Raw genomic sequence first — 21,047 nt, forward strand, 5'->3', positions numbered from 1 at the left:
GTAGCGCTATCCCGTGTACTACTACTTACTATCAAGCTCCCGTAGCAGGCAGAGCGGCCGGCAGCTGTAACGTCACTCGCTCACGTCACGTGCCTGCTCGGCCTGCTTTATTAATGAAGCGGGCGGAGCAGGCGCGTGACGTGAGTGAGTGACGTTACGCTGCCGGCCGCTCTGACTGCTACGGGAGCTTGATAATAAGTAGTAGTACACGGGATAGCGCTACTGTAACTAAAGTTAAGAAGAGGTTAAGGATTACAGTTTACATATGAATACTGCTGTGAGCGGCGGGGCCCGATGTATTGGTGGACACTGTTATGGGGGGGATCTGTGAATGACACATATATACCATAAGATACTATATATGTGTCATCCACAGATCCCCCCCATTACAGTGTCATCCACAGATCCCCCCATAACAGTGCCATCCACAGATCCCCCTCCCCATAAAAGTGCCATCCACAGATCCCCCCATAACAGTGCCATTTACAGATCCCCCTCCCCATAACAGTGCCATCCACAGATCCCCCATAACAGTATCATCCACAAATCCCCTCCATAACAGTGTCATCCACAGATCCCCCCATATTAGTGTCATCCACAGATCCCCCATAACATTGTGTCATCCACAGATCCCCCATAACAGTGTCATCCACAGATCCCCCATAATAGTGTCATCCACAGACCACCATTAGTTCAAAACCCACGAAAAGCACACCTTTTGGTTCAAAATATTTTTTTTCTTATTATCCTCCTCAAAAACCTAGGTGCGTCTTATGGGCAGGTGCATCTTATAGGGCGAAAAATATGGTATATGAGCTAACGTGTTTCCCCGAAAATAAGACACTGTCTTATATTTATTTTTCCTCAAGAAGACACACTACACTATGGCTTATTTTCAGGGGATGGCTTATTTTTATTAAGTATGGTACAACAATCTCTCCTGGTGTTTGTGTGGGGTAAGAGAGACCCACAGACTGTTGCTGATTAGTGTTTGGTAGCAGCAGCTTTACTGGTGTTTGTGGGGGGTGAGAGGGACCCGCTGGTTGTGTGACGGACTAAACCGTCACTGGGGCTGCTGGAGAAGCCTGAGGGCCAGCCTCCTTCCTGCAGACTATGGACCGAGAACTGTAGAGACCCCCTAAGACCTTTTGGGGTTACAAGGAACTATAAACCCTGATTTATGCGTGTAATTTATATGCCGCATATTTCCTATGGCCCATTGGAGGGGCGTGTTCTGGATTCAGCGACACAAAAAGGGTTAACTCTGCACTGAGACTCCCACTGATTGTGTTGGTGATAGGATTAAGATGGTTGATTATAATAGCAGCCGACTCGTAGATGAGTAGATCACCATATGATGCACTCAGGAGATAATCCCATCACATGTGTCTCCTCTTCCCATTCATTCATTATGGAGGGGGTGAAGATGTCTGTTTGCATGCTCATTGTTGATTGCGTCAAAGACAATGCCAGTGTGTTTGTTAATTGCGTCACAGACAATGCCATTGTGTTTGTTGAATAGGGTTAGTTTTTGTGTTTGTGTTTTATGCTATGTCATGTCCTCAGTTCCCAACCAGGTCCACGGGGTGGTACCCTTGTTGTAAAATGTGTATATAAGTCAATGCTGTGTGTTCAATAAAGAGTTCCTGTTTTACCCTTCATCATGTTGAGGCTGGTGTTTGGGTAACTGATCGACACTGGGGATTGCTATACGCTGAAGATTTGCTATACTCCCCTGGCTATAACTACTAGCTCTTGTAAGAGCTGTTCCTGCTCTCTGGATTTAGGAGAGGTTCACCCACTGGAGCCTTGTCGTAGGTCCAGGGTGGGTAGGAGACAACGAGACCTCAACCAAGCTTCAGCGGTTCGTGGGGTCTGTGGCGGTTATTGTGTCAAGTGGAGTGCTTAGAGTCCTCGGGAAGCGCTAGGAGCATCCATCGATGGAAGTACCCGGTCGGGGTGCCAGGAGATCCATTACATTGGTGGCAAGCAGTGGGATGGCGTCCTAGTGTGAGGAGAAGCAGCTCGGAGACACCGTTCGTGGAGTATATTGAGGGCAACGATAGTATCCGTACAGCACCCCTGGCTAAAGCAGGATGGAATCGGCTAGTCTTCGGACAGCGTTCCACTATGAGGAAGAGGATTACCCGGACTGGAGGGATGCAGTCTGGAAAGGCGTCTGGCACGAGGCCCTGGAAGATGTACAGCGTCGGCGGGGCGAGAGTCTCCCCAGTGAGGAGCAGCGGTTGTGGATGCGAGTGGCCCTGCGAATGCCCCTTCTGGGAGTGCAGTCCCTGGATGAGTGGGTGACAGAACTCGAGAGCCTGGTATGGAAGGAGCTTTGGCTAGACGACGCCTACCAGGCACTCTGGTGGTACGGGATTCAGAACTCCCTCTGGATGGCTGAGCACGACAGACCCGAGGCTGAGGATTATGATGGCCCTGGCCTGTTGTTTGAGTCCTTCACAGAACCGGAGTTCGGAGATGCTGGAGAGTCCCGGTTCTGGGATATCTATGACTACAGGGAGGCTATGCATGATTGGGCTACAGCGAGAGAGGTGAGACAAGACCTGGCATCTCTAGTGACAATGGAGTGGGAGCTGGAGCAGGATTACCAATACTTCCTCAGCTCAATTCGGCCCCAATATACACTGCCAGAGAGCTGGGTGGCAGACCCAGGTCCAGAGCCCTTCAGCTGGGAGGATATTGTGGAGGTTTACTGGGAAGAAACCCAGGTGGCCGGTGGAGGTGGGACCGAGGTCTCTCCACCGGTCCTGCAGGGAATTGGGAGCCCAGTCTCCATTCCCCAGCGGCAGGCTGAGTTACAGGGGGCCGAGACAGTCGGTCCTGTCCCCCAATGGCAGAGTGTCCTACAGGGAATAGCGAGCCCAGTCTCCTTTCCCCAGCGACAGGACACTGTATTGGGAGCAGAGACAGTCGGTCTCCCTCCCCAAAGGCTGAAAGTATGTATGGGAGAGGAGCTTGCTACCCCCTCTCCCCAGTGGCAATGTGATTTATTGGGAATTGGGAGCCCCGTCCCCATTCCCCAGCGGCAGGCTGAGTTACAGGGGGCAGAGACAGTCGGTCCTGACCCCCAGCAGCAGAGGATTTTATTGGGAGAGGAGAGCTTTTTCCTCCCACCCCAGCGGCAGAGTGTCCAGCAGGGAATAGAGAGCCCAGTCTCCTTTCCCCAGCAGCAGGACACTGTATTGGGAGCGGAGACAGTTGGTCGCCCTCCCCAGCGGCTGGAAGTATGTATGGGAGAGGAGCTTGTTACCCCCTCTCCCCAGCGGCAGCTTAACGTACCAGGGGAGACAGTAAGCCCCACAACAGTGGAGATGGGACCGAGGTCTCTCCACCGGCCCTACAGGGATGCTGGGCAGTCGACCCAGATCCCCAACAGCAGCCGGATTTTCTGGGAGTAGGGACAGTCGGTCCTGCTCCCAGCGGCAGTATGTTTTGCAGGGAGAGAAGAGCATCGTCTTCATTCCCCAATGGCAGTGTACCTTGAAGGGAGAGGAGACAACCGGTTTCTCTCCCCGACCACTGGGGGACAGCACCCCTAACTCCGATGGTGCAGATGGAACCGCAGTCTCTGCACCAGGCCTACCGGGATGCTGGACAGCCGGTACAGATCCCCCACTAACACCGCAGGAATGCCAGGAGGAGGAGGAGGTAAGCGCTCCATCCTCTCCACAGCTGATCCGCAACAAGGTCCTGGGGGTAGGATTCCATGACCCCATCCCAGCGGAAGAGCTGGCATCTGGGCAGAGCACAGTTGGCCTCTGCCCTTCCCTATCCTCTTGTCCAGAGCCTGAATCCCCACTGGCTACCCTAGCAGAAGAGCTGGCATCTGGGCAGAGTACAGTCGGCCTCTGCCCACCAAGTACCCACAGCTCCAACAACAATGAAGCAAGGAGTAGCAGATACCCACTCAACAGCTGGGGACATACAGGACAGAGCCAGGCCCCAGAGTTCAACAGGACCAGTGTTTGTTTATGGATGGGCTACTCGACTAACTCAGGCACTGACCGACAGGAGGTCAAATACCTGGTTAGTGTACTGTTGGGAGGGGAGAAATGTGACGGACTAAACCGTCACTGGGGCTGCTGGAGAAGCCTGAGGGCCAGCCTCCTTCCTGCAGATTATGGACCGAGAACTGTGGAGACCCCCTAAGACCTTTTGGGGTTACAAGGAACTATGAACCCTGATTTATGTGTGTAATTTATATGTCACATATTTCCTATGGCCCATTGGAGGGGCGTGGTGTTGATTCAGCGACACAAAAAGGGTTAACTCTGCACTGAGACTCGCACTGATTGTGTTGGTGATGGGATTAAGATGGTTAATTATAATAGCAGCCGACTCGAAGATGAGTAGATCACCATATGATGCACTCAGGAGATAATCCCATCACATGTGTCTCCTCTTCCCATTCATTCATTATGGAGGGGGTGAAGATGTCTGTTTGCATGCTCATTGTTGATTGTGTCAAAGACAATGCCAGTGTGTTTGTTAATTGCGTCACAGACAATGCCATTGTGTTTGTTGAATAGGGTTAGTTTTTGTGTTTAAACTGTACAGGATTGGCTGCTATGTTATGTCCTCAGTTCCCAACCAGGTCCACGGGGTGGTACCCTTGTTGTAAAATGTATATATAAGTCAATGCTGTGTGTTCAGGCTGGTGTTTGGGTAACTGATTGACACTGGGGATTGCTATACGCTGAAGATTTGCTATACTCCCCTGGCGATAACTACTAGCTCTTGTAAGAGCTGTTCCTGCTCTCTGGATTTAGGAGAGGTTCACCCACTGGAGCCTGGAGCCTTGTCGTAGGTCCAGGGTGGGTAGGAGACGGCGAGACCTCAACCAAGCTTCGGCGGTTCGTGGGGTCTGTGGCGGTTATGGTGTCATGTCGAGTGCTTGGAGTCCTCGGGAAATGCTAGGAGCATCCATCGACGGAGGTACCCGGTCGGGGTACCAGGAGATCCATTACAGTGCTGGGTGAGAAAACGGCAGCCACAGCTTTATTCTTCCCCCTGAGGACACACAATGCCTAAAGCAGAACTTCCTGCTCCTCACTTCACTGAGGAGACTTTTACTTTCACTGTCTATGTCTCTCTCTATGCCTCAGCTTGCAGCACACACAGAATGACCGGGACCTGACAGGGGGAGCCAACCTTGTTGATGGGGCTGCCCGCACCTCTCCGGTCACCTCCGATATAGCAGCTGTCACGATGGGGCAGATGAGAAGGGCTGCCCGTCTTCTTTACCACTCCGCGTCGGTACGCTTAGCCACGCCTATCACAATGTCTTATTTTCGGGGTATGGCTTATATTGCGCAAATATTTAGAAATCCTGCTACGGCTTATTTTATGGGGAAACACGGTATCTAATGTAATTGGGTAAGGAATAGGATCTAGATGAAAGCACAGAAATGTCACTGCTCTCTCTCTCAGAACTGCAAAAATAAAAGCAGAAAAGGTACTTATACAGTGAGGGGTAGGCAACTTTCCTATTGGTTGCTAGGGATGTTGCTAAGCTCTGACAAAGATATTGCAGCCTTCTCATTGGCCCACAAGCAAGAAGGGAGTTTTCTGATGAAAAAAAAAAATAATCTAGAATATTCGCGATTATGAATATATAGCACTACATTCTACATCTTCGCAAATTCTCGAAGTGCTGATATTTGCGTTAAAAATTCGCGATTAGAATATTCACGATCAACACTAATTAGCAAATGCACACAGCCACGAGCCAACAGTTTGTAGAGTAGGAGATTAACCCTAGCAGCACTGAAGACAGAGGTACAATGAATACAGGCCCTAATTCACACACATGAAGCTGGCACTTGTGCATACAGAACATCAGCAGCCATGAACTGTCATTGTAATAGGGGGAAGCACTTTTACATTCTCTTGTGGCAAGACCCAGTGTCTAATTGTTTACATATCTGCCTAAGGCATAACTGCATGCTGAGTTTTGCAGCAATCGGACATTTCTATCTCAGTGCTTTATTTTTTGTCAATGAGTGTATATGGGAGATGGGCTGTCCAACAATGTTAAGACATCTCTTTACAACGGGCAACTACGTTGGCCATGTTAGGAACACATGTAGAAATTGGTAAGTTCAGTGCATGCTGGATGCACACTATTATCATATACCAGCACTAAGGTGCAGTCCATAGTGGTAACCATAAGAGGTCATGATCTCAAAGAGGTCTAGGTTCTCCATTCAGGTTCTTACATTCACGTTTGATATATCCCATGTTAGGGTCATCTAATAAGATCCCAACTTCACTACACGTTTGCTGAGTCTAGAAGAAAAAACAAACCACCATTAGATGATGTGTTCCATCTTTTATCTAAGCACGGACATGGTGCTACCTTCTAGTATAACATTAACTAAATATTAACCACAGTGAACTAGATGCTCCAGTTTGAAGTGGCTCCATTGAACCTTGCAAACCAAGAAAACACTGTGAACTTTTTGCCATTATAATGAAGTGAAACATGATGGGAATTTGTTGTATCGTAGTCCTCTCAGGATTTTTTTAATAATAGTAGTACTAATAATCTGGGACTCAATGGTAAAAAATGGACCAATGGAAATATTTGATGTTGGTTGGATGTTCTTATCAGCTTTTCTGTTTAGACTATTAAATGTCAGCAGACTCATGTCATTAACATTAAGGGGAATTTAATGACAGATGACAACTTGATTGTACTGCTGAGGTCCAGATAAGGCAGGATGGTAACACTATAAATTATAGGCATGGATAAGGCTGCTACCTATCATTTCTCCTCCTCTTCCTGACAGTCTTGGCCACCAGGGTTCCTCCACTGAGGCTGCGGCCTGCTTGCTGGCTGAGCCTCACTCCCTCTGCCTGTAGGGTGAGCGAACGCTCAACTCCCATCATGTTTAAGGGTTATTATGTGCACCCTAATTCTCACCAGCCAATGGCTGGTCACCTTGGGGTCCTTTAGACACCTTCCCCTATGAGATGATGCATGATAATTAGGTTTTATAGTTTGCTATCTACCTGCTAAGGTGTGCTGTTTACATTTTCTGCCCATGTACTGACTATTGCCTGGTTCCTGGAATTGACACATTGCTGCACGATTACCGTACTGGATAACAGGTTGAATTGGATGGAAGTATGTATTTTTTTAACCTTGCAAACTGTGTAACTATGCTAAACAGAGCTGCCTGCCCTGACTTCAGACTGTTTACTATATAGCACATTCTGCCTGCCCTGACATTGGCCTGTACCTGACTACGGTTTTGTCTGATCCCTCATTGCTCTGTTGAGTCAACTGTCAACCAAACAGAGACTACTCCAGGAGGTCTGGTGGTTCACCTGTAGTGAAGTCGAGATCCCTGTAGAGCTGCCAAAAAGCATGAACACTCTGTGACTCTCTCTCTCTAAAGACTTTATAGGCAGAACGTGTATACCTCCAATATGACTATCCCCAGGAAAACACCCCACCCAATACTGGTTCTTATGCTATTCACCAATGTACCAGTTATTTATTTCAGCTGTCTAGCCTTTACACATAGTAAAAGCCTGAATGGGGCCTCAAGACAAGAATTTAAATGATTGTGGTTTATATTGAGCCATCATCTATGAGCTGGTTTGTACGTTGAAAAGTCAACAGTGGTTTGTGGTCTCAATTGTAAAGCTACTAAAAATCCGTAGGTGGTCTACATTGTACAGTCGTCGTATATCTGTAGAGGAACGTGTTATAAAAGCCACAGTCATTTGGGTTGTTAAAGTCAATATATTAACTTTATTTTTTTTCTTTAAAATAAATCATACTTACCTCATCCATTTGCTCGTTACGGGTCAGCCGCCATCTTGATTGAAGATTTGGTGCAAAATCTCACGCGGCCTGCAATGACGTCATCACGTCGGCCAGCGTGGAGATGTCATTTACGTCATCGCGCACAGGATTTTGTACGAGATTTTCAAGATTGCGGCAGGTGGTGCGTCGTGAGCAAACGGATGAGGTCACATATAACTGATCCCAGTCATTTAACCCTTTAGATGGACAGTCAATAGTGACTGCAGCTTCTGAGGGGTTAGTTAAAGGGTGGGGGCTTCCTTTACCCTACAATCAGAGTCCCCATGGTGAACTTACAAGGCTCCTTTGGTTGCTTTGACAGTCTGGGGTCTTGTGAAGGCTCTGGAAACTGTCTGTTGAATATATTTATTATTCACAGTGAATGTCGTAACACACACAAAAAAATACTAAAAATGGCCAATTTGTCGTATTTTTCCTCACCCTGTCCTGCAAAAAAAAATTGAATAAAAAGTTATCCATAATAGGAGCATATTCATGATATGTACCCCAAAATATTAATAAAAACTGCAGCTTGTCCCACAAAAAACAAGCCATCACATGGCTTTGTAGATGGAACTGTAAAAAAGCCATGGATGCCTGCATTGTGGTAATTGTATTGAATAAAGTTGTCATGTCATTTTTAATAAACAGTGCGCAGCGTAAAAAGAAAGGCCAAAAGACGATTAGGCCGGATTATTTTTATTTTTTTCCAGTTTCACAGAACGGAGAAGTAAAAAAGTTATGGCTCTTGGAAGGCAGGGAGGAAAAAACAAAAATAGGCTGTGTCCTGAAAGGGTTAAAGGCTATTGACACCTTTGGAACTATTTATTATTTTTATTATTATTATTATTATTATTTATTATCAGTTTAGATTTATGTATGGATGTTTTGGATCGAAAACTTGTTTGTAATACGTTCTTATTTTTTTTTAAAAAAAAGGTACTTTTTGGCCTCTGCAATTTCTAGAACTATTTCTCTCAGTTACATATGGGTGAATCAATTCTTTAGAATCAAAATTCCACCCAAATTTTTTAAAAGATTCTGATTCTTTAGTATCAGAATTTATTGAGATTGGAGTGGGTGGAAAAATGAATGTAATTAGCTATGTGTTATACTGCAACCCATCAATCTGCACTCAAAACATCATCAATGTTAGAAAAACAAAAATCTTGTATTCACGTGGTGAACGGCATAAATTTACAATACCAAAAAACAATGGCATCATTGCTATTTTTGTCTATCCCCACCCCCAAAGAATTGAAAGACCATCTGTCAGCAGCTTTGTACCTATGACACTGGCTGACCTGTTACATGTGTGTAGTGTACGGGGACTGTAATACCCGTCACTACCAAAGTGTCACTTGGTGTGCTGTCGTCCCTCCTTAATTATGGGGAAGTTGGTATATGTTATCTTTATAAAATGTCATGTAATGTAATGCATGTATTTCCCTGTTACTTGAAACTTGCATGTACAGGCCTGCTAGGGGTGTCATTCCAGCTTCTAGTCCTTAGAGGGAGCTAGGGAGCCCTAGTTTATATAAGGCCCAGTCAGGGAAGTAGAAGTCAGATGGAGTCTAGTGTCTGTAATCTACAGTGGGAGATTAGACAATGTCTGAGACAAGTCCAGGCCTGAAGCCTGCTGTCCAGGAGAAGATTCCCTCCTGAATTCCCTTATGCAGAAACAGGAATACTTAAAGGAAAGAGTCTAAGGAAGCCGAGAGAGAGACAGAGGCAAGGATCAGAGAAGCAAGAGGTACTCAGAATAACAGAGGAGGTACTTTGTAAAGCTACAGCCAAGGATATAAAGCCAGAACTAGGTTAATGGGCCTTGGAGAAGATTTGCTATATTCCAGGATCAGACAGAAATAGAGTGCAAGCTCCTGTACTGCAAGTCCTGTGTTTAACACTCTGTAATAACCTTGCTCAAGCTGTAATTGCCTGCATCAACCGTATTACATAATCGACTGCATGCTGAGGAACTGCGATTCCAATATTGTCTCTGCCTGAAAACTACTAAAGTTGGAGTTCTGCTTTAATACCACGTGTTCCTCAATTTATTCCTGCTTTCCGCAAACGGTGTGCCACCGTTTACTTGGCACTGGCGTCACGAACAATTTCTACCATTACCTGCCTATGCAGAGAGTCAGCCGTACCAGGTTAGTGTATATTGCACTACTACACCCAGAAACACCTATTGCACACAACTTGAGTACGCTGCACCTCTCTTTTGGCGTCACGAACAGGATACGCACGCTTTATAGTGCAAGAAGCGTGAACTTTGTGCCTTATACAGTTGCCCTGTGACCAAAGTGACAATTTTCCTGTTTATTTCAAGTGAACTTTGTGGACTGAAAATTATACCCAAAGTATACCAAAAACTTCTAAAAAGTGTTGTGCAGTGTTGCGCCACCCAGAGGAAGAAAATCGCCACATTGGAGTGTGGTTTTGTGGACTTTTTACAATCCTGCTTGCTGTCAGTGAATGGACAGCGTTTCTTGCTAAAGATGGCCGCTGGGCTTGCTGAATTTACTGCTGCGTCATCTTCATCCCGAAAAGGCGGGAAAAATTGGCGCCTTTCTGAGGAAAAAGCGGGAAGAAGTTCAAGGTCAGGCGCCACTGCTTATCTGGACATTTGCATGTCTGCCAGCATGGACTCCGCCTTCCATATACTGGAATACCTGGGGGGCGGCCTCCCAGTGCAAAGGGAGGAGCTGGCTGCTGTAATTGACGCGACCCTATCGCTCTCCTCAGAAGGATCGAGCATGTTGGAAAGTGAGCATCATTGTGCTGCAATGTCTACGCCTAAAATACCGCAAGTGCCTGATATTGGGGTAGAGCCAGAGGAGGCTCCACCGGCCTACTCTCCGGGACCGGAGACACCCGCCTGCCGCCCAAGGGAGAAAGAACCCGAGCCCTACTATGGCTCGTGGAGAGACTTTTTTCAGCCCTCGTTCAAGTGGTCATCACTTATGGCAGAGATCCGGGAGGCCGCTATAAAGCGGAATACGAAGACTAAGATCGTGTATGAGGAATTGACTAAAACAATCCATGAGAAGCATGCTAACACCCAACCCCGCCTGGAAAGGAGAAAGGGGTTGGTGGTGTCCTTCGACAAAATCCGTGGCTACGGGTTCATCCAGGACTATCTAACTGGCAGAGACCTCTATGTGAATCGAAGGTCTGTCAAAAGAGACTACCTCCCTTCTTATCAGCACAGCCTCCGTGAGGGAGAGGAAGTGGAGTACACCCCTGCCGAGAGCCTGAGAGGGCCTTATGCAACTGCAGTGACCCGTCCCAAGCGAGGACCTGAGGACTGGGAGGCAGAAGAAGACTACTCTGGCTGCGAGCGGGAACCTGAATGCTCTCCAGAGCCGGCCCATCACGCCTACCAGGAGCGGAGCTCCTTCATTGGGCCAAACGTCTTCTGGCAGCCAACCGTGTTGGAGAAATGGGTGAGCCCCTATCCTTCCCCCGAGCTGCCTCGTCGGGAGAAGACCATATCAGAGATGGAACAGTTAAAAGGACTTAGTGCTACCTTTGAAAACATCCGGAGGGGACGGAGACCCGATGTACCACCAGAACCTGCAAAGGCCGAGTCCGAGCCGTCGCTTCCTGTACCTGCGCCGGCGGCGCCAGCAGATGACAGCGACTCCGACACAGAGAGCATCGGTGAACAGATCGTCCGGCTGGAGGAGAAGTTGCGGGAGCTGCGCAAGTGTGCGACCGCTAAGATCCAGACGCCGCCAAAGAAGGACGAGGTAAGGGTGCCTGTCACCACCCGTAGACCACCTTCTGCTGTCACCGCTCCGTCAGTGCCCCAAAGGAGACCCCCGGTCGCTGTGAATAGCTGCACAGAGTCCACCGGACCGCTTGCTGCGGCGGTATCAAGTCCACTCCATCCCACCATTATCATGCCGGGACCGGTACGGTCCACCCAAGGGTTTACCCCTAGGCCCATGGGGCCAATACCTATTAGGGGCCCCTTCACCTTGCAGCTGCCCCCCAATACAGTTATGTGGGCACATCCTCCTGTAGAGGACTACTACAGGCCGTACTTGCCAGCAGAGCCAAGTGGTTATGATATGCCACAGTGAATCAGCCTGCTAGGCCTTTGATTTATTTCACTGAAGAAGTTTGGTGTTAACCCTTCCAGGACAGGAGTCCTACGTTTTCTGGTCCTTTGTTGCGGCTGCCAGTTTGTCCACGGCTCAGTGGTAGGTGTTGACCACTGAAATCACAAAGCTAACAAGGCCAGGTTTGTTTCCAGGACCTCCTGCCTGCTTTTGCTACCCCACGCCAAGTTGTGCCTGTTCCTTAGTTGCACCTTTTACCCTTCACCCCCTTTTCAGGTTGATCAGGGGTATTACAGCACTTTTCTTGCTGTCCTTTTATTGTGCAACTTGATACTAAGGAACCGTGCCCGGAGACAGACTCAAAAGAACCTGAGCCTCCGAGATTTTTGCTCTTTTAAAAGGAAATGTGCCCAGAGGACTCCACCGCATGAGAGCCTCTGTGATCTATAGGAAAATAACCTGGGTACGGACTCATGTTTGTTCTTTGAGCCTCCAAGAACTTTTATACTGTTTTACCTCTTTTACTGTTTTATCATGGACTTATTCATTGTCATGGACTATCCTGGTTATAATGTTACGCTGTGCCAGGTCAGCGCCCCCGTTCCATTCACTATCCTGAGAGAAGAGAACGACGCCCCTTGTCACTACCCTTCACCATTGCCAATTGGACCTGATGTAAATGTAAATGCAGATGAATTACATGAGTGTATGCCTGCATGTCTCTATTTCTATTTCAGGTAGAGATTCCAGTTGGGCGACCCATGATGGAGTACGAGGTCGTACTCAGCTTAAAGCAGTGGGGTATGTAGTGTACGGGGACTGTAATACCCGTCACTACCAAAGGTCACTTGGTGTGCTGTCGTCCCTCCTTAATTATGGGGAAGTTGGTATATGTTATCTTTATAAAATGTCATGTAATGTAATGCATGTATTTCCCTGTTACTTGAAACTTGCATGTACAGGCCTGCTAGGGGTGTCATTCCAGCTTCTAGTCCTTAGAGGGAGCTAGGGAGCCCTAGTTTATATAAGGCCCAGTCAGGGAAGTAGAAGTCAGATGGAGTCTAGTGTCTGTAATCTACAGTTGGAGATTAGACAATGTCTGAGACAAGTCCAGGCCTGAAGCCTGCTGTCCAGGAGAAGATTCCCTCCTGAATTCCCTTATGCAGAAACAGGAATACTTAAAGGAAAGAGTCTAAGGAAGCCGAGAGAGAGACAGAGGCAAGGATCAGAGAAGCAAGAGGTACTCAGAATAACAGAGGAGGTACTTTGTAAAGCTACAGCCAAGGATATAAAGCCAGAATTAGGTAAATGGGCCTTGGTGAAGATTTGCTATATTCCAGGATCAGACAGAAATAGAGTGCAAGCTCCTGTACTGCAAGTCCTGTGTTTAACACTCTGTAATAACCTTGCTCAAGCTGTAATTGCCTGCATCAACCGTATTACATAATCGACTGCATGCTGAGGAACTGCGATTCCAATATTGTCTCTGCCTGAAAACTACTAAAATTGGAGTTCTGCTTTAATACCACGTGTTCCTCAATTTATTCCTGCTTTCCGCAAACGGCGTGCCACCGTTTACTTGGCACTGGCGTCACGAACAATTTCTACCATTACCTGCCTATGCAGAGAGTCAGCCGTACCAGGTTAGTGTATATTGCACTACTACACCCAGAAACACCTATTGCACACAACTTGAGTACGCTGCATGTGCGCTTGGCAGCTGAAGGCATCTGTGTTGGTCCCATGTTCATATGTACCTGCATTGCTGAGAAAAATGATGTTTTAATATATGCAAATGAGCCTCTAGGAGCAATAGGGGCGTTACCATTACACCTAGAGCAGGGATCAGCAGCCTCCGGCCTTCCAGCTGCTATAAAACTACAGCTTCCAGCATGTACACTTAATGCTGTACTTGTATCTCCCATAGGTTTGAAAGGAGGATTCTGGGAGTTGTAGTTTCAGAACAACTGGAGTGCTGAATGTTGCTGATCCCTGACCTGGAAGTTCTGCTCTCTCTGCAACTGCCGCGTCCTCTCCACTTTAATTGACAGGATCAGGCGTTATGACATTTTCACTGCCCTGTCAATCAAAGTGCAGGGGGCGCGGCAGTTGCAGAGAGAGCATGGCCTCTAGGTGTAACGGCAACGCCCCCATTGCTCCTAGAGGCTCATTTGCATAAACTAAAAACGTCATTTTTCTCAGTAATGTGGACACATATGAACATGGGACCAACACAGATGCCTTCAGCTGCTAAGTGCAGGTCAGCCAGTTTCATAGGTACAAATCTGCTGACAGATACCTTTTAATCAGTAAGCTATATGTAGCCCAAAATGTTGTAGATGAAAAGTCAACCAATCCTGCAGAGTACAGGCCTGTAGCTGCATGGCAAAGGAAGTGGGTAAATGTCCCACCCAACATATAGTTGGGTGACAGTTAACCAAGAATCACTGAAAAAAGCCAATATATTCCAGTTCGGAATATATCGGAGCCCTGCCCACCCCGTCAAGGTGTCTCCGTGTGGCGTGGGTCGTACCGCTAAACTACCTATTGTGTGTGAACACAGTCTGATAGGTGCTAAGGACCGACTCACAGCCAAGCTCCTACATACCTCCATAGTAAGATCCCTAATACAATGGGAGGGAGGAGGAGGCTGCGAGCCCCACCTATAACAGGCCATATGACAAGTGCAGTGTACTCAAGTTGTGCGTAGTAGGTGTTTCTGGGTGTAGTAGTGCAATATACACTAACCTGGTACAGCTGACTCTCTGCAAGGGCAGGTATAGAATTAGAAGTAGTTCGTGACGCCAGTGCCAAGTAAACGGTGGCACGCCGTTTGCGGATGCAGGAATAATTTGAGGAAACGTAGGATTAAAACAGAACTTCAACTTTAGTAGTTTGCAGGCAGAGACAATATTGGAAACGCAGTTCCTCAGCATACAGTCGATTTTGCAATTCGGTCGATGCAGGCAATTCAGTTACAGCAGGGTAATTACAGAGTGTTGCACACAGGATTTGCAGCAAAGGAGCTTGCACTCTAACTCTGTCTGATCCTGGAATGTAGCAATTCTTCACCAAGGCCCATTAACCTAAGTCTGGCTTTATATCCTTGATTATGGCTTAAATAAGTACCTCCTCTGTTTCTCTCAGTACCTCTGGCTCCTCTGATCTTTGCCTCAGTCTCTCCCAGCTTCTGAATGGTTCCTCAGGCTCTTAGGCTAAGATATTCCTGCTTCTGCATGTGGGAATTCAGGAGGGAATCTTCTCCTGAACAGCAGGCTTCAGGCCTGGACTTGTCTCAGACATTGTCTAAACTCCAACTGTAGATTACAGACACTAGACTCCGTCTGCCTTGCACTTCCCTGACTGGCCTTATATAAACTAGGGCTCCCTAGCTCCCTCTATGGACTAGAAGCTGTAATAACACCCCTAGCAGGCCTGTACATGCAAGTTTCAGTAACAGGGAAATACACACATTACATTACATCTTATAAAACTGACATACAACAACTCCCCATAATTAGGAGGGACGACAGCACACCAAGTGACACCCTGGTAGTGACGGGTATTACAACTCCCGTACACTACATACCCCACTGCTTTAAGCTGAGTACGACCTCGTACTCCATCCTGGGTCGCCCAACTGGAATCTCTACCTGAAACAGAAAATAGAGACATGCAGGCACACATACATGTAATTCATCTGCATTTACATTTACATCAGGTCCAATTGGCAAAGGTGCAGGGTAGTGACAAGGGGCGTCGTTCTCTTCTCTCAGGATAATGAATGGAACGGGGGCGCTGACCTGGCACAGCGTAACAATATAACCAGGATAGTCCATGACAATGAATAAGTCCATGATAAAACAGTAGAAAACGGTATAAAAGTTCTTGGAGGCTCAAATAACAAACATGAGTCCGTACCCAGGTTATTTCTTATTAAATCACAGAGGCTCTCATGCGGTGGAGTCCATCTCTGGGCACAATACTTTTAAAAGAGTAAGAATCTCAGAGGCTCAGGTCCTTTTGAGTCTGTCTCCGGGCACGGTTCCTTAGTATCAGGTTGCACAATAAAATGACAGCAAGAAAAGTGCTGTAAAACCCCTGATCAACCTGAAAAGGGGGTGAAGGGTAAAAGGTGCAACAAAGGAACAGGCACAACTTGGCGTGGGGTACCAAAGCAGGCAGGAGGTCCTGGAAAACAAGCCTGGCCTTGCTGACTTTGTAATTTCAGTGGTCAACACCTACCACTGAGCCGTGGACAAACTGGCAGCCGCAACAAAGGACCAGCAACATAGGACTCCTGTCCTGGAAGGGTTAACATGAAACTTCAGAAGAAATAAATCAAAGGCCTAGCAGGCTGATTCACGGTGGCACATCATAACCACTTGGCTCTGCTGGCAAGTATCATCTGTAGTATTCCTCTACAGGAGGGTGTGCCCACATAACTGTGTCAGGGGGCAGCTGTAGGGTAAAGGGGCCCCTAATAGGTATTGGCCCCATAGGCCTAGGGGTGAACCCTCTGGTGGACCGTGCCGGCCCTGGCATGATCACTGCAGGGTGTGACGTGCTTGGCACCGCCGCAGCAAGCGGTCCGGTGCTCTGGGTGCAGCAGTTTACGGCAATCGCGGGTCCGGTCTGGGGCACTGACGGAGCGGTGACAACAGAAGGCGGTCGGCGGGTGGTGACAGGCACCCTTACCTCATCCTTCCTCGGCGGCGTCTGGATCCTGGCGGTGTATGTCTTGCGCAACTCCCGCAACTTCTCCTCCAGCCGGACGATCTGCTCACCGATGCTCTCTGTGTCGGAGTCGCTGTCCTCTGCTGGCGCCGCCGGCGCAGGTACAGTTACCGATGGTGCGGACTCGGCCTTTGCAGGTACTGGCGATGCGTCTGGTCTCCGTCCCATCCGGATGTTCTGAAAGGTAGCACTAAGTCCTTTTAACTGTTCCAGCTCAGATATTGTCTTCTCCCGACGAGGCAGCTCGGGGGAAGGATAGGGGCTCACCCATTTCTCCAACACGGTTGGCTGCCAGAAGACATTCGGCCCAATGAAGGAGCTCCGCTCCTGAAAGGCGTGATGGGCCGGCTCTGGAGAGCGTTCCGGTTCTCGCTCGCAGCCAGAGTAGTCTTCTCCTTCTTCTGCCTCCCAATCCTCAGGTCCTCGCTTCGGACGGGTCACAGCAGTCGCATAGGGGCCTCGCAGGCTCTCGGCAGGGGTGTACTCCACTTCCTCTCCCTCGCGGAGGCTGTGCTGGTACGAAGGGAGGTAGTCTCTTTTGACAGACCTTCGATTGACATAGAGGTCTCTGCCAGTTAGATAGTCCTGAATAAACCCGTAGCCACGGGATTTGTCAAACGACAGCACCACTCCCTTTCTCCTTTCCAGGCGGGGTTGGGTGTGCGTATGTTTCTCATGTATGGTCTTGGTCAGTTCCTCATAGACGATTTTAGTCTTTGTGTTCCGCTTGATAGCGGCCTATCGGATCTCCGCCATCAGGGAAGACCATTTGAAAGATGGCTGGAAAAAGTCCCTCCACGAGCCATAGTAGGGCTCGGGTTCTTTCTCCCTTGTGCGGCAGGCGGGTTGCTCCGGTCCCGGAGCGTAGGCCGGTGGAGCCTCCTCTGGCTCTACACCGATGTCAGTCATCTTTTTAATTTCAGGTACGGACGCTGCAGCAACACTCTGCTCACAATCCAACATGCTCGATCCTACTGAGGAGAGCGATAGGGTCGCGTCAATTAGAGTAGCCAGCTCCTCCCATTGCACTGGGGAGCCGCCCCCCAGGTATTCCAGTATATGGAGGGCGGTGTCCAGGCTGGCAGACATGCAAATGTCCAGATAAGCCGTGGCGCCTGCCCTTGACCTTCTTCCCGCTTTTTCCTCAGAAAGGCGCCAACTTTTCCCGCCTTTTCGGGATGAAGGTGACGCAGCAGTAAATTCAGCAAGCTCAGCGGCCATCTTTAGGTACAAACGCTGTCTATTCACTGACAGCAAGCAGGAATGTTTAAAGTCCACAAAACCACACTCCAATGCGGCGATTTTCTTCCTCTGGGTAGCGCAACACTGCACAGCGCTTTTTAGAGGTTTTTGGTACACTTTGGGTATGATTTTAAGTCCACAAAGTCCACTTGAATAAAACAGGAAAATTGTCACTTTGGTCACAGGGCAACGGTATAAGGCACAAAGTTCACGCTTCTTGCACTATAAAGCGTGCGTATCCTGTTCGTGACGCCAAAAGAGAGGTGCAGTGTACTCAAGTTGTGCGTAGTAGGTGTTTCTGGGTGTAGTAGTGCAATATACACTAACCTGGTACAGCTGACTCTCTGCAAGGGCAGGTATAGAATTAGAAGTAGTTCGTGACGCCAGTGCCAAGTAAACGGTGGCACGCCGTTTGCGGATGCAGGAATAATTTGAGGAAACGTGGTGTTAAAACAGAACTTCAACTTTAGTAGTTTGCAGGTAGAGACAATATTGGAAACGCAGTTCCTCAGCATACAGTCGATTTTGCAATTCGGTCGATGCAGGCAATTCAGTACAGCAGGGTAATTACAGAGTGTTGCACACAGGATTTGCAGCAAAGGAGCTTGCACTCTAACTCTGTCTGATCCTGGAATGTAGCAATTCTTCACCAAGGCCCGTTAACCTAAGTCTGGCTTTATATCCTTGATTATGGCTTAAATAAGTACCTCCTCTGTTTCTCTCAGTACCTCTGGCTCCTCTGATCTTTGCCTCAGTCTCTCCCAGCTTCTGAATGGTTCCTCAGGCTCTTAGGCTAAGATATTCCTGCTTCTGCATGTGGGAATTCAGGAGGGAATCTTCTCCTGAACAGCAGGCTTCAGGCCTGGACTTGTCTCAGACATTGTCTAAACTCCAACTGTAGATTACAGACACTAGACTCCGTCTGCCTTGCACTTCCCTGACTGGCCTTATATAAACTAGGGCTCCCTAGCTCCCTCTATGGACTAGAAGCTGTAATAACACCCCTAGCAGGCCTGTACATGCAAGTTTCAGTAACAGGGAAATACACACATTACATTACATCTTATAAAACTGACATACAACAACTCCCCATAATTAGGAGGGACGACAGCACACCAAGTGACACCCTGGTAGTGACGGGTATTACAACTCCCGTACACTACACAAGCATTATAAAATTCAATACATGTAAAAATAAATCACTGAGTAAAGTAGTCCTCATGCACACGACCGTTGTTTTGGTCCGCATCTGAGCCACAGTTTTTGCGGCTCGGATGCAGACCAATTCACCTCAATGGGGCTGCAAAAGATGTGCTCCGTTCCGTGGTCAGCAAAAAAAAATATAACCTGTCCTATTCTTGTCCGTTTTGCGGACAAGAATAGGCAGTTATATCAATGGCTGTCCGTGCCGCTCCGCAAATGGCAAAACGCACACGGACGCCATCCGTGTTTTTCGGATCTGCAATTTGCGGACCGCAAAACACACAATGGTCGTGCGCATGAGGCCTAAATGGGAGGAAATGCTCAACCCCAAACACTGTAGCGTGTTTATAACCGGGGGAGCAATTCCTCCGCATGTGATCCGTTGCCAACAGCAATCACCAGCAAAAATGCATACAATGGAGGATGTCGGCAGCGGACCACATGCACCACAAAAACATCCTATACGAGATGAAATAATGTGTGGATGAAAATATAAGAATACATAAATCACTGAAAAAAGGTGCACCACAATAATATGCGACTGACCATACTGGCTAATCCCTCAGGCTGATGTTAAAAGCTGAGACTTTAGCCAATATCTTCCAGTCAGGAACATATCGGAGCCCTGCCCACCCCGTCAAGGTATCTCAGTGTGGCGTGGGTCGTACCGCTAAACTACCTATCGTGTGCGAACACAGTCTGATAGGTGCTAAGGACCGACTCACAGCCAAGCTCCTACATACCTCCATAATAAGATCCGGCATCCTCCATTGAATGCATTTTTGCTGGAGATTGCGGTTAGCAGCGGATCACTTGCGGAGGAATTGCTCCCCCGATTATAAACGCGCTACAGTGTTTGGGGTTGAGCATTTCCTCCCATTTAGGCTACTTTATTCAGTGATTTTTCTTTACATGCATTGAATGTGCTAATGCTTGTCATTGGTAACATTCTGGTGCACCTGGCAGCCTGTGTCACATGGCCTGCTATAGGTAGGGCTCGCAGCCTCCTCCTCCCTCCCATTGTATTAGGGATCTTACTATGGAGATATGTAGGTTCTTGGCTGTGAGTCGGTCCTTAGCACCTATCAGACTGTGTTCACACACGATAGGTAGTTTAGCGGTAGGACCCACGCCACACGGAGACACCTTGACGGGGCGGGCAGGGCTCCGATATGTTCCTGACTGGAATATATGGGCTAAAGTCTCAGCTTTTAACATCAACGTGAGGGATTAGCCAGTATGGTCAGTCGCATATCATTGTGGTGCACCTTTTTTCAGTGATTTATGTATTCTTATATTCTCATCCACACACTTCTCCATCTTGTGTAGGATGCCTTTGTGGTGCATGTGGTCCGCTGCAGACATCCTCAATTGTATGCATTTTTGCTGGGGATTGCCATTAGCAACGGATCACATGCAGAGGAATTGCTTCCCCGATTATAAACGCGCCACAGTGTTTGGGGTTGAGCATTTCCTCCCATTTAGGCCACTTTACTCAGTGATTTTTCTTGACAGTTAATCAAGGCATCTATAATGGAGCAGAAATAACGGATTCTTCAGGATTCCGACGTGAACCTCGCTGGATGGTAATGGCGCTGTGACTGACAGTAATGCAGAGTAAAGTGCAGTCCAGAATTCCATATTGAAGGCTGCATCAGTAGCGCTCATCCTGGAATTGACAGTATTAAAGTAAAAAGGTTTAAAGTATTGAAGGATGAGCAACCTGATACAAAGTACTTCAGAGACAATAGCTTTTAATTGCATGCAATCCATAAACTACAATTTCCTCTCATTATTACAGTGGCTGCCATTTGTACCAAATGATTTTTTGCTAGAGGATTTTAGAACAGAAATCCTATTTATTGAACCCAAAGACACACACAATGGCCAAAGAGTACAACTTTGTTTCTTAAGGGAAATAATGGAGAGTGTTCTGGTTGCTTAAGTAT

The sequence above is a fragment of the Bufo bufo genome, chromosome 10, assembly GCF_905171765.1.
Source record: "Bufo bufo chromosome 10, aBufBuf1.1, whole genome shotgun sequence".
Taxonomy (NCBI): Eukaryota; Metazoa; Chordata; class Amphibia; order Anura; family Bufonidae; genus Bufo; species Bufo bufo.